General features: G+C 36.0%; 1 long non-coding RNA gene across 1 annotated transcript in view; it reads left to right on the top strand.

Annotated features, from left to right (window-relative positions):
- The window catches only part of LOC131201250 (uncharacterized), a 58,069-nt gene extending 46,853 nt beyond the window's left edge, over window positions 1-11,216 (top strand). The window contains exons 4-5 of the long non-coding RNA XR_009155814.1: window positions 8,919-9,033; window positions 10,705-11,216. This is a non-coding gene — a long non-coding RNA (uncharacterized LOC131201250). The remainder of the gene's footprint in view (window positions 1-8,918; window positions 9,034-10,704) is intronic.
- The last annotated feature ends 1,310 nt before the right edge of the window (window positions 11,217-12,526 follow it).

The following is a 12,526-nucleotide window of genomic DNA, read 5'->3' as shown; positions in this document are numbered from 1 at the left end:
TTTACCTAGTGGGATGCAGAGTCCTTTGAAATGAGTTATATTGATAAGTGTAAATACATATGTGGTTTTTAGAGATAGACATGACATGGTGGTTAATAGAATAGAATAGAATTTTATTGGCCAAGTGTGATTGGACACACAAGGAATTTGTCTTGGTGCATATGCTCTCAGTGTACATAAAAGAAAAGATATGTTCATCAAGGTACAACATTTACAACACAATTGATGGTCAATATATCAATATAAATCATAAGGATTGCCAGCAACAAGTTATAGTCATACAGTCATAAGTGGAAAGAGATTGGTGATGGGAACTATGAGACGATTAATAGTAGTGTAGATTCAGTAAATAGTTTGACAGTATTGAGGGAATTATTTGTTTAGCAGAGTGATGGCCTTCGGGAAAAAACTGTTCTTGTGTCTAGTTGTTCTGGTGTGCAGTGCTCTAGAGCGTCGTTTTGAGGGTAGGAGTTGAAACAGTTTATGTCCAGGATGCGAGGGGTCTGTAAATATTTTCACGGCCCGCTTCTTGATTCGTGCAGTATACAGGTTTTCAATGGAAGGCAGGTTGGTAGCAATTAGGCAGCCTTTTAATTAGCCTTTTAATTAGGCAGCCAAAGAAATCACAGCCTTTGTGCTGCTCTTACTGTATTTCTCCTTGGGAATTTTCTTACAATATAAAACAGCCACCAGATAAGGCAAAGGGAGAGCGAGACTTCAGCAATATGGCTGATTCTTCCATGCATGATTGATCACTTCCAGAATACAGTACAAACTAATGCCTAAAGCAGGGATGTCCAAACTTGGCCCCTTGAAGAGTAGTGGACTTCAACTCCCAGAATTTCTCAGCCAGCAACTTGCTCATATTTATAGCTCATGCTGACTGGAGAATTCTGGGAGTTGAAGTCCACCATTCTTCAAGGGGCCAGGTTTGGACTGAAGACTGAATCCTTAAACCTCCAAATAGTAATTCAAGCACATAGTTTCCGGTCTACCACAATAGGCAAAGGTACCTGACATGAAAGAACTTCTTTCTTTCCCAACTTTAGAGCAACAAATATGTTGGTTTGTCTTCCATTGGTATTACAGGCACGCTCCCTAGAGCAACTGTGGGAAATCCAGTGCCCTATGTGATGTACTCTTAATAACATCATTGTCTATGATGAGATCACTGATCATTTGTTATCCACTGCACAAACGTCACTTTTTTACTGCAGCATTGGATAGAATGCCGGTAAGTGTGACAAATGCTCTTTTCTTGTCCATTGGATTCTCTGACTTTGTCCCTAAGATAAAAACAGGATACAATTTTAGGTGTTGTCTAGTGTCCATGGCCCCTTCATGGATTACTTCCTTGTTGTGGCAAAGGGACTTGCATAGCTCAATGAAGGTATGAGCTGTGCCGTGCAGTGACACCCAAGACGGACATGTCATAGCAGAGAGTTCTGACAAAACATGATCCACTGGAGAAGGAAATGGCAACCCACTCCAGTATCATGAAAACCCTATGGACAGTACAAAAAGGAAAAAAGATATGACACCGGAAGATGAGCCCCTCAGGTCAGAAGGTATCCAATATGATACTGGGGAAGAGCGGAGGGCTAGTACTAGTAGCACCAGAAAGAATGAAGCAACTGGGCCAAAGCCGAAATGACACTCAGCTATGGAGGTGTCTGGTGGTGAAAGAAAAGTCCAATGCTGTAAATGAGGTAGCTGGATGGAGTCACTGAAGCAGTAGGCGTGAGCTTAAATAGACTCCAGAGGATGGTAGAGGATAGGAAGGCCTGGAGGAACATTGTCCATGGGGTCGCGACACAACTTCGCAACTAACAACAACAGTGTCCATGGACCATGAACTGCTTTTACAAATTATCTGAACATATGGAATAGTTCTTGATCAGATGCTTTCTACAGGTGCATAGGGATCTGCATGGTTTCTTGTTTTTATTTTAAAAATTCTGATGTGATTAAGTCTATAAAATTTATTATTTTAACACTAATGGTATTGCAGCTGAGCAGTTATGGTCCTAAAGGCTAAACTTTCTTCTCCTTTCCTGAGAGAGATGGGGTAGGGGAGACATATGAAAAGCTGAAAAGGGAAATCCATTCTGTCAATAGAGTTTACTGGATAAAACTTAATGGATCACAACAGTTAGAGCAGGATTAATCAGAGATTGCAATCTGCTGGGGGCCATGACATTTCTAAGTCTCTGCAAACTGCAAAGAGAATAAATTTGGTTCTAGTTACCTGTTGTCAAAACATAGTATTGACAGCTAAGGTGTGCATCTTACACATCTTTAGGAATATCATTTCCCACAATTCTAACAACAAAGCTGCTTTGGACAATTCTTTAAGCAAATATAACCATGCATAATTTCATTTGTTCTAATTATTATATTAAAAGTTAAATAGATTAATTATATTGCCTGAGAAAGCTTTTAAGCATGCTTATTCTTGTGGTGCTTGACAGCTTGGTATTTCATCAGTTGACAGATGGAACTATCTAATATATTACTCTCACTTAGGTTAGCCAAGTAAATTGGTTAATAATAAGCTTTATGAAAGATCACTTTAAAATCATCAAAAGCTGTTTTAATACGTCAAATGTTATAAGAATTAAACATCACAATATACAGAGATCCACTGAAGCATGCTTATTCTGTTAACATATTCTGAACATCTATCATATCATAAATGCTACAGTTTTTATAGTGCTTCAGGATAACAAATGAGAAATGATCCTTTTTATTTTGTACTTAATCATGCCCCAGTTTATAATTCCTTTACAATCAAATGATCATACTTGTCTAATTTATGCTATTTTCACAGTGTTAATTATTTTAATAATTTCAGTCAGAAAACTTTTTTCATGTTTATTAATATCCAATGATACTATTTTAGGATTTGCTGGTTTCTTCTAATAATAAAGACGCTAAACTTTGCATCAGATTAAATCTACACAAATTCTTGTTAATCTATTCGGTTCTACCTTATTTTCAATCCATAGAAGTAGATATTTTACCTATGCTATTCAGTATAGACCTGAAAATTATTTATACACATTGAACTTCCAAGTGATAATCTGTCAAAATGGATGGACCCATGGACCCATATACAGTATTAGGTATGCATGTACCACACACACATTCACACATTGTCATCTCTACTTCATAACTTCAACTTCAACTTGAAAATCTTTTCATGGATAAAATAAAAAAACTATAATGCCACATTTTTTGGAAGAAGGTAAAAAAAACACAAAAAGGAAATTGTGGATTGTGTCATCTTGCCCTTTTGATGTCCTCACTCCTCACCCCCTGGGTCTGCTGAGAAGCAGGAGCATGAGTAGAGTCTTCACAACATAAATCAACTGCAGTTCAAAGTCTTAATTTGTACAACTTTGCAGTTTCGCATAGTTCCTTAAATCAGAAATTAATGTAGTTATAATACTGTCATCTTTTAATACGCCAAGATACATACTTAATTCATATATTTCTACCCATAAAAAACATACGTTCTATGAGTCAGTTTCCACAGTAAAAAGCAAGATACAAGTAAATATATGTGATTTTAAGGGTCACAAGCCATCCTGCTTAAAAGTGAAGGCCAAGTCATCCTTTTCATAATGCTAATGATCAACCATATCACCTTCTACTGATTCTGACTATAACTTGGACACATAAGGTGAAACTTTTCAGGTGAACTGAAAACTTCGTAGCAGGTTTCCTTGATGATACAATGGATGAGACTTTCAACACTATAGTTACATATACAGAATTACTGAGAATAGTATTGCAAACAAGGTTTAAATCCATTCTTAAAACATTTTAGCTTTTCCTGCATCGGCTATATTTCAGTGAAGTGAATTGGAGGATTTCATAAATATTAGACACTGAATAGCAGAACAAGCAGCTTCAAAAGAATTCAGAATAAGTGATTGGGTGTTTGGCTGCCTGACTAATGACATCTATTTATGGAGGCTGAACAGCAGAGAGGAATTGCCACTATTTCTCTACTTTTGCAATGCCGCTATTTGTAATTCTATACATTTAACTGTAATGTTGGAAAGAAAACTCGTCTCAAAAGTATGAATGTTTAGGTAAGAAATTCCTGTGTTTTAAGTAGCTGTATGAAAGTTAAAACAAGGCAAAAAATAAAAAGCAATACTTGGATTCACATGCAGTGTTATCACCCACTGTTTTAAGGATTGCTATAGTTAAAATTTTCTGCCACTGTTTATCACGTAATTTCCAAAATAAGTATATATAACACTGACATTTATTGCATTAAGAAATCAGTCAAGTGGATTGTTTAGTTTTGGTAATACAATTTGACATCTAAACATAAGCTGAGAAGGATCTCACACAAACACTTTGATAATATGATTCATTGTCAAATGTTTGTTTTGCCTCTCTGGAACTCATTAATTAATTCTTTTTAATATAACTTGGATTTACTGATTTGGAAGAAGAGAATTTTTCTTATTGATGTTGTTAAAATATCCAGGTGGTTTGAATTCCACCAACGAGATGCTCTAATCTGGTGCATTTGTGTAGCCCTAATCAAATCTTTGCTAACAGATGTGAAGCACCCAGCCCTGGAACAAATGTTTGTGTCTATATGATAATTAAATTATATCACTAAAGAGGAAAAACGAACAGCAACAGCTATAGGTCTTTTAAAAGTCATGCTGTCATTGTTAAACCTGAGTCTTTTTTCTTAAACATATTATTTTTATTAAATAAATATAAACATTTATTTTCCAGTTATTTATAATAGCATTTGTATACTTCACAACCCTATGCATTTGCAATTTGGAGGTAGTAGGTGTTTACATCTACTAAAAGGGACTCGGTGATTCAGGGGATAGGACATTAAGTTTGTCGATCGAAAGGTCGGCAGCTCGGGCAGTTTGAAACCCTAGTGCTGCCGTGTAACGGGGTGAGCTCCCGTTACTTGTCCCAGCTCCTGCCAACCTAGCAATTTCGAAAGCACGTAAAATGCAAGTAGAAAAAACAGGGACCACCTTTGGTGGGAAGATAACAGCGTTCCGTGTGCCTTTGGCGTTGAGTCATGCCGGCCACCACGGAGACGTCTTCGGACAGTGCTGGCTCTTCGGCTTTGAAACGGAGATGAGCACCACCCCCTAGAGTCGGCAACGACTAGCACATATGTGCGAGGGGAGCCTTTACCTTTACCTTTAGGTGTTTACATCAATAAATAAAATGTATGTTCTCATTTTTAGAGGAACAACAATAACACAAACAAATCCAAATCCATCACCAACATTAAATTTTTCTTCATAGTGGTTCATGTAGCCTTCTGTATCCCCATCTACCCCATAGTCTACCAGCTATTAATGGCATTTAAATCACAGTCTTGCTACATTTTAAAAATCTGTTTATCTCAATTTAATCAGGCATCCATTTACAAGACAGGTATACTGTTTTGAAGTAGTTTATTTATTTTAAAAATCAAGAAGCATTAAAGATCATTTTGGGAATGTTATATTTATTATTCCAAAATCCAGGAATTTCAGAAATGTGAGACTCAGAAATATTTCAGAAGAAAATGTTGTTAGCATTGTGGAAGTGTAAATTACAGAAGAAACTTTATGTGTTAAATTTCTGTTACACCTTTTTTATTTTGGGGAGGAAGAGTTTTATTTGCACAATCCTATATCCTGATGATAATCTTCATGACTTCTACTATTTTTTAAAAACATGTCACTTCATTTATGGTTCAGTCAATAAGACCCTCCTTAGTAGAGGAACATATACTGAAACTCAAACATTGCTGATTGTTAGTGAATGTACAGTAAATGCCTATTAATTGCATCAACTTGTTCTTGGTTGAGGGCTTTGCTTGGTATTTGAATGGGAATTCCAGAGATATACTCCCAAAAATAATTGATATGATCATGGAAAAATACTGGTAGGTCATAAGTCCATGTGATCATGGGAAAAAAGGTAGATCTGATCTGAAATTGTTCACCATCAATTGATTAAGATTAAGTTAACTCTCCAGCTATCTATTGAACAGAATTGTTTTGTTTTGTTGGTTTTTTGTTCCATCTGAAACTAAGCTTTGCTACTAACACGTCTGAAGTTCACTCAGATCTTAAACTAATTTAAGCCATACATTTCTGCTAGGACAGACATTTTTATTTCAAAAGGACCAAAACAATCAGGGACATAAACTGCACCAACTAACAGTTTGAGCAAATGAAATGGTTACACATTTCAAAAGCACTTACGAGATCAACGAAGGAGAATATTTGTAGCTCAGGGTTGAAATGAGGGGTCCTTGTTGCTTTCTGATAGTTTTCTTGCAGACTGTTACTTAGTTTGGGTAATGAAATGCCTGCAAGAAAACAACCAAGCTCAGAGAGCAACAATGACCCTTCACGTATGAGATCACAGTAGCCTGCCTCCATCTACCACCACTACTCAATGTTTTTACTGCAGCTTCTATCATCTTGTTTCAGCATGACCATGTCAGCTAGGAATGGGGGCAGCTGTAGTCTAACACATTTGGAGGGAACACCAGGCTGAGAAAGGCCACTATCTAATATGTTGAACAAAGGACCAATAGCTTGTCAAGATGCAGCTGCAGTTCAGCTGCCATTTAGTTATATTTTTCTCCAAACACAGGAGTGGGGGTCTCTCTTTGTGCACTTTACTCAATGCCCCTGACCTTGCTGGAGGCTAAGCAATCCCCCACCCCAGGTGCATGCGTAGAGGAGCCACTGGTGTCCTTCTCTTGATTCCCCTTGGGATGCAATTCCTTTTAACAGATTGGGCATTCTTGCAGGTGGGGAAGCTTTGTTTGTGTGCTTTACTATATTTATTTATCTGTCTGAATAATCAAGCCAGGTCCTTCATACTCATCTTCTGATTTCACAGTCTAGGAACAAAAAGCATTCAGCATCTTGATTGTTTCCAGCCTTCAGATGTAACTAATATTTATCTTTTAAAAAAAAACCTGAATTATTTTATTTTTTTCAAGCAATGGGAAAGTGGTTTTAACCTCACCTCCAAGGAGGAGAAAAGGAAAGAATATATGAATACACACGAAAACACACACACAGTTATCTTACAGAAGAATATACTTCTTAGGTATTAAATAAATTACCCTTACCAATTTATCCATGTGATATAAACACATTGTTAGTATTTGGGTAATTTTACTAAAGAATGGGGGGGAGGGGAGAAGGAGTCCAAAATATAAACTAGAATATGCAGTCTAAAATTCTAAATAATTCTCCAATGAGAAGACCAGTTGCATTAAAATCCTTGCTTAGACATAGAAGTCAATTGTTCAGAGTACATTATAGATGCAACAGAGCAGATGTTCTCACCTTTTAAATCTGCAGGAATGACAAGGGGCTATTTTATAAGATCAGAATTATGTTTAATTCTGATCTTAACGCGTAAAGGAACAATAATTTAGCTTATATAAATGTACATTTTCTTACAAATTTACCTGGCTGAATAGGCCCTCTTCATAATTTTTAACATATAATTTTCTGTGTTAAAATTTAAACTGTCAAAACTTTCATCTTTACATATCTACCCAACTGATATTTGACCTTAGTGATGTAGCTCATCCTATCGGTTCATTCCAGGCATCCTATACTGGGGTACACTTTGACAACGGAAGAAATAGTTGTAAACTAAACTGAATAGGTAAAGAGACATCAGCAATTAAAACCATAAGCTCTCCTCTAAAGCTGAATTACAAATGGCTGTTGGAGCCTGGTGTTGGACTATTAATTTTAGAATTCTCTGAAATACCACAATTTAGCTAAAATAAAGGACGGGTGGATGCCCTGCAAATTTTAGGAACAAAAGTAGTCCCAAAAAACTCCAAAACTGCAAAAGTTAAGAAGCAATGTTTTTTAGATATATAGTTTATATGGAATTCAATAAAGGTTATCTGACTTTTAACATGTAAAAGTATATTTTTCTCTAAGAGATGTCTTTATGTGCATCATTTCATTAACTTTACTTTGTTACAGTCCCTGTACAATCCCTCCAACATTTTAAAAATTGCCTTACTTTTCCTAAAATAAACTAGTTCACCGGTGCAAGGAATGTTTCTTCAGCCCACCACCTCTTTTCCTGTAAATACATCTCCCCAAAAAACACAAACCCTCCAATTCTCTTTAAAGTGGAAACAGCCTTGAGTTTGTAAATATATTGCAGTTGAAAAAGAGTTAAAAATACAGTCAAAGGGATTTACTTTCCTCATTTCTTCCTGTGTATCATGACCTTTGCTTTTTTCAACTTCCTCAATTTGGTCTTAGTAAATTGTCCTAGAATGGCATAACACCTGCTTTGGGTACTTGAGAAATTGACTTTTCCTGCAAATTACCCTGATCAGTGACCTTGTCTGGCTACTAAAGGGGTTTGGAGGAGCAGGGCAGCTTTATGTGTGGCCATCTCCCACCCTCCCCTGGCTATTTAGTCCTTTGAAGTTTAGTTATCTCTCTCGTGTATAATTCTAACTGTGGAAAAAATGCCAAAAGGCAAATGTTATCTAACAACTGAAAAATACCAATCATGAGACATATTGGAGACATCTCAAAAAGTCTGTTGAAAGAGTGATTCTTCCCGTTGTTATATTTTAAGACATAATTACCTAGTATGTAGAAGAGATAAGTAAATGTTTAATGCTTAGATATGAATTGAATATAAAACTCAGGTACTTATTAGATCCATGCAATAAAAAATATTTTTGTTTAAGTCTTTTGATTTGAAAATCAAATTTGTATTTGTATGTTCTTCAACATACAGTAGCTGCTTTAACCACAAAAGTTTTACCTTAGAGAATCAGAAAGAAAAGTTAGATATTCTATAATTTTATTTTTTAAAAAATCAAGGAACTCTAATGGGTTGTTATTTCCATTTAACAGGTGTTAATCCTCAATGGTTATCCCAAACGGAAGCTTTCTGAATTGGCAGCAATTCCCGGGATTCTCAAGGTCTCACAAATTGGTTCATGAAAGAAAGTTCTGAAGTCACTTTAAGGTCAGATGACATGAGAACCTTTCAAATATCAAAGGAAATCCTATTGTAAATGTAAACATAGATGAACCGTTAGACCCTATCCTGAGCTTGTCAAGATTCAGTGGCAGATTTATTCAAAGAAGGATACATAATTTAGAAATTACAACAGAAATAATATATCATCCCATTTTACATCCATAATCTCAATCTTATTTAATTTTTCAAGTTATCCAGCATATAATAATTTGGGAAAATTGATTTTATTCAAGATTTGGTCTATTAGTCTAATTATGATATATTTAAATTTGCACCCTTCTAATTATAATGTAAAGTACATGATATCATAAAAGTACTAACTTCATATGATCAAGAGGTGGCGTGATAGGTCAGTTGTTAAAGAAACTGTGCTTGTTAGTTGGAACAGTTGTTACCTATTAGTTAACTATTAACTATTAGCTAACAACTAACTATACAGTTAATAGAGACGCGGTGGCTCAGAGGCTAGGACGTTGAGCTTGTTGATTGAAAGGTCGGCAGCTCAGCATTTCGAATCCCTAGTGCTGCCGTGTAACGGGGTGAGCTCCTATTCCCCTTGCACATATGTGCTAGTTGTTCCCGACTCTAGGGGGCGGTGCTCATCTCCATTTCAAAGCCGAAGAGCCAGTGCTGTCCGAAGACATCTCCATGGTCATTTGGCCGGCATGATTCAAAAACAAAGGCACACAGAATGCTGTTACCTTCCCACCAAAGTGGTCCCTATTTTTCTACTTGCATTTTTATGTGCTTTCAAACTGCTAGGTTGGCAGAAGCTGGGACAAGTAACGGGAGCTCACCCCATTACACGGCAGCACTAGGGATTCGAACCGCTGAATTGCCAACCTTTCAATCGAGAAGCTCAGTGTCTTAGCCAGTGAGCCACCGCATCCCTAGCATAGTGTTTATGGACCCTAAATTCCTAAATTCCCTTGACATAAGAAACAACATTCTAGCATAGCAGGAGCAAATCATCCCTCCTATTTTCTTCCCAAATTCTATTGCTTTCTGAAATAAGGAAGCCATGATCAGATATGATCTAGAACAGCATTTCTCAGTCTTGGCAGATTTAAGATAGACTTCAACTCCCAGAATTCCCCAGACAAGGGAAACTGGCTGAGTTATTCTGAGAATTGAAGTCTCCCATCTCAAACTTGCCCAGGTTGGGAAACACTGATCATGAAGGTTCTTAAAGGGTTTCTCTGTCTGAGCTAGAGCAGAAGGGATTGATTAGTGCAAAGAGAATATTTCTTGAAGAAAAATTAAATCAATCTCCTTTCTCTCTCTCTTTTCCTGGAATGTCCAAGGAATTGTCATAATACTCCACTATTGGAGCATTTGGTATCCAATAAAGTTGATTTGCTGTGCCAAAATTGTAAATGCTGAGGAAACAAAAGGAATGGTTTGATTTAGTGTCAAAATAGTACAACTGGGTTGAGAAAACTTGGTTATGTTTTCTTGTTTCCTATAGTACCTAATTTTTGCACATAACCATTAGTCTAGAAGAAAAATGTTCTGGAATTCTGCTGGATGGCTCTATCCCACATGCCCAAAGAGGAATGAACCATGATTCCTACGATACAGCTCTTTTTCCCTCCTCTCTCTCTTTCTCTTTTTTTTAATGTTTTGGTTTTTTTTATCAAAAATATCTTCCTTTAGGTAAAGAATCATAACCAAGCATAAAAGGGTATTACAAAAGTATGAAGAAAAAACAATTGCTACCAACCTGCCTTCCATTGAGGACCTGTATACTGCACGAGTCAAAAAAAAGGGCTGTGAAAATATTTACAGACCGTTCACATCCTGGACATAAACTGTTTCAACTTTTACCCTCAAAACGACACTATAGAGCACTGCACACAGAACAACTAGACACAAGAACAGTTTTATCCCAAACGCCATCACTCTGCTAAACAAATAATTCCCTCAACACTGTCAAACTATTTACTAAGTCTGCACTACTATGAATCTTCTCATTGTACCCTTCACCCATCTCCTTCCACTTATGACTGTAACTTTATTGCTTGTATCCTTACGATTTATATTGATATTGTTTCCCGATTGCTTATTTGTACCCTATTAGTATCATAAAGTATTGTACCTTAGAATTCTTGATGAACGTATCTTTTCTCTTATGTATACTGAGATCATATGCACCAAAACAAATTCTATTCTATTCTATTCTATTCTATTCTATTCTATTCTATTCTATTCTATTCTATTCTATTCTATTCTATTCTATTCTATTCTATTTAGAACCTTCACTAAACATATGCACAGATTAAGTGATCACGATATTATATTCTTTTTTACACTTGGATTATCATACAATGTTTTGGAACCTTTTATTGATAATACATTGATAATAATAAATATAATAATTATATTTATGTTCTGGCTTTAATGATATATGAGTGTCCATACCAGCCAGTTTTCTCAAGCAGGGGAAGAAACATTAAATTATTTTCTTTTTTGCAAAGGTAATGAATAATAGGACTATACAATAATATACCAGATTTAGAAGAAATGCTTTCAACCTAATCAGACCCTGATGATCTAATCAGACATTGTCCATCTGATGTTCATTGAAACAGCCTGCCTTTTATCAGGTGTCTGCCCAAACACTAAGTTTAATTATTTTCTTTTTAGATTCAGAAGAAGTCCTGAAAAAGATAAGCTTTTTAGTTAGGTAATAACAGAGATATGTTGTATTCAAACTTACATGAGGTTTTAAACAATTTTTCCAAAGTTCTGATGAGCTGTTGGCTTGGCACCCAGGTAGCCAGTAAGGAGTCTTTAGCATTAGAAGTCAATAGGATGAAATCAGAGGGAAATGCCAAAAAGAAATTTAATGAATTGCTATTAAGAGAGTCAACAGTGAAAATTACACCAATTCATGTTCTTTCAACATTCCAGGAACTCTAAGAACATCAGGCAATGAACCTCTTGAAGCCATGAGTTGCATAGAATCCTCCTAGGATTTTGGGTCTAACACTGAGGTTCAAACAATTTGGAAGCTTTTACCACCTTGTTATTTTTATTTATTCAATTTGTATAGTCATCCATCAAAAATCACTCTGGGCATTGAACAATCATAAATTATTATTTTTTTCTTAAGAGAATAGGAATATAAGCAATGGTTTGGTAGCACACCTAATCAGGGACTTGATAGTCCCAAAGGTGCTTTTTCAAGAGGCAAATGAACTTTTCAGTTTTTCTTTGAAGACATTTTAATTCTCATGGAAGAAGCTTCTTCAGCTCTTGGATGAGAAGCAAAATGTCTTCAAAGAAAAACCAGAAAGTCCAGTTGCATCTTGAAAAAGCAACTTTTGGGACTACCTGGATGACTGAGAAACTCCATAGACATTTAGGGACTTGATAGTATTTTTAGACAGTGGAATCTCTGCCAAGAATGTTTTAGGAAAGGCAGACTCTGTGATGGATAATACCTGAGATTGGTATAATGACGTATTTGGTCAAT

Source organism: Ahaetulla prasina, chromosome 6 (assembly GCF_028640845.1).
Source record: "Ahaetulla prasina isolate Xishuangbanna chromosome 6, ASM2864084v1, whole genome shotgun sequence".
Taxonomy (NCBI): Eukaryota; Metazoa; Chordata; class Lepidosauria; order Squamata; family Colubridae; genus Ahaetulla; species Ahaetulla prasina.
This window is presented reverse-complemented; position numbering and strand designations above follow the sequence as displayed.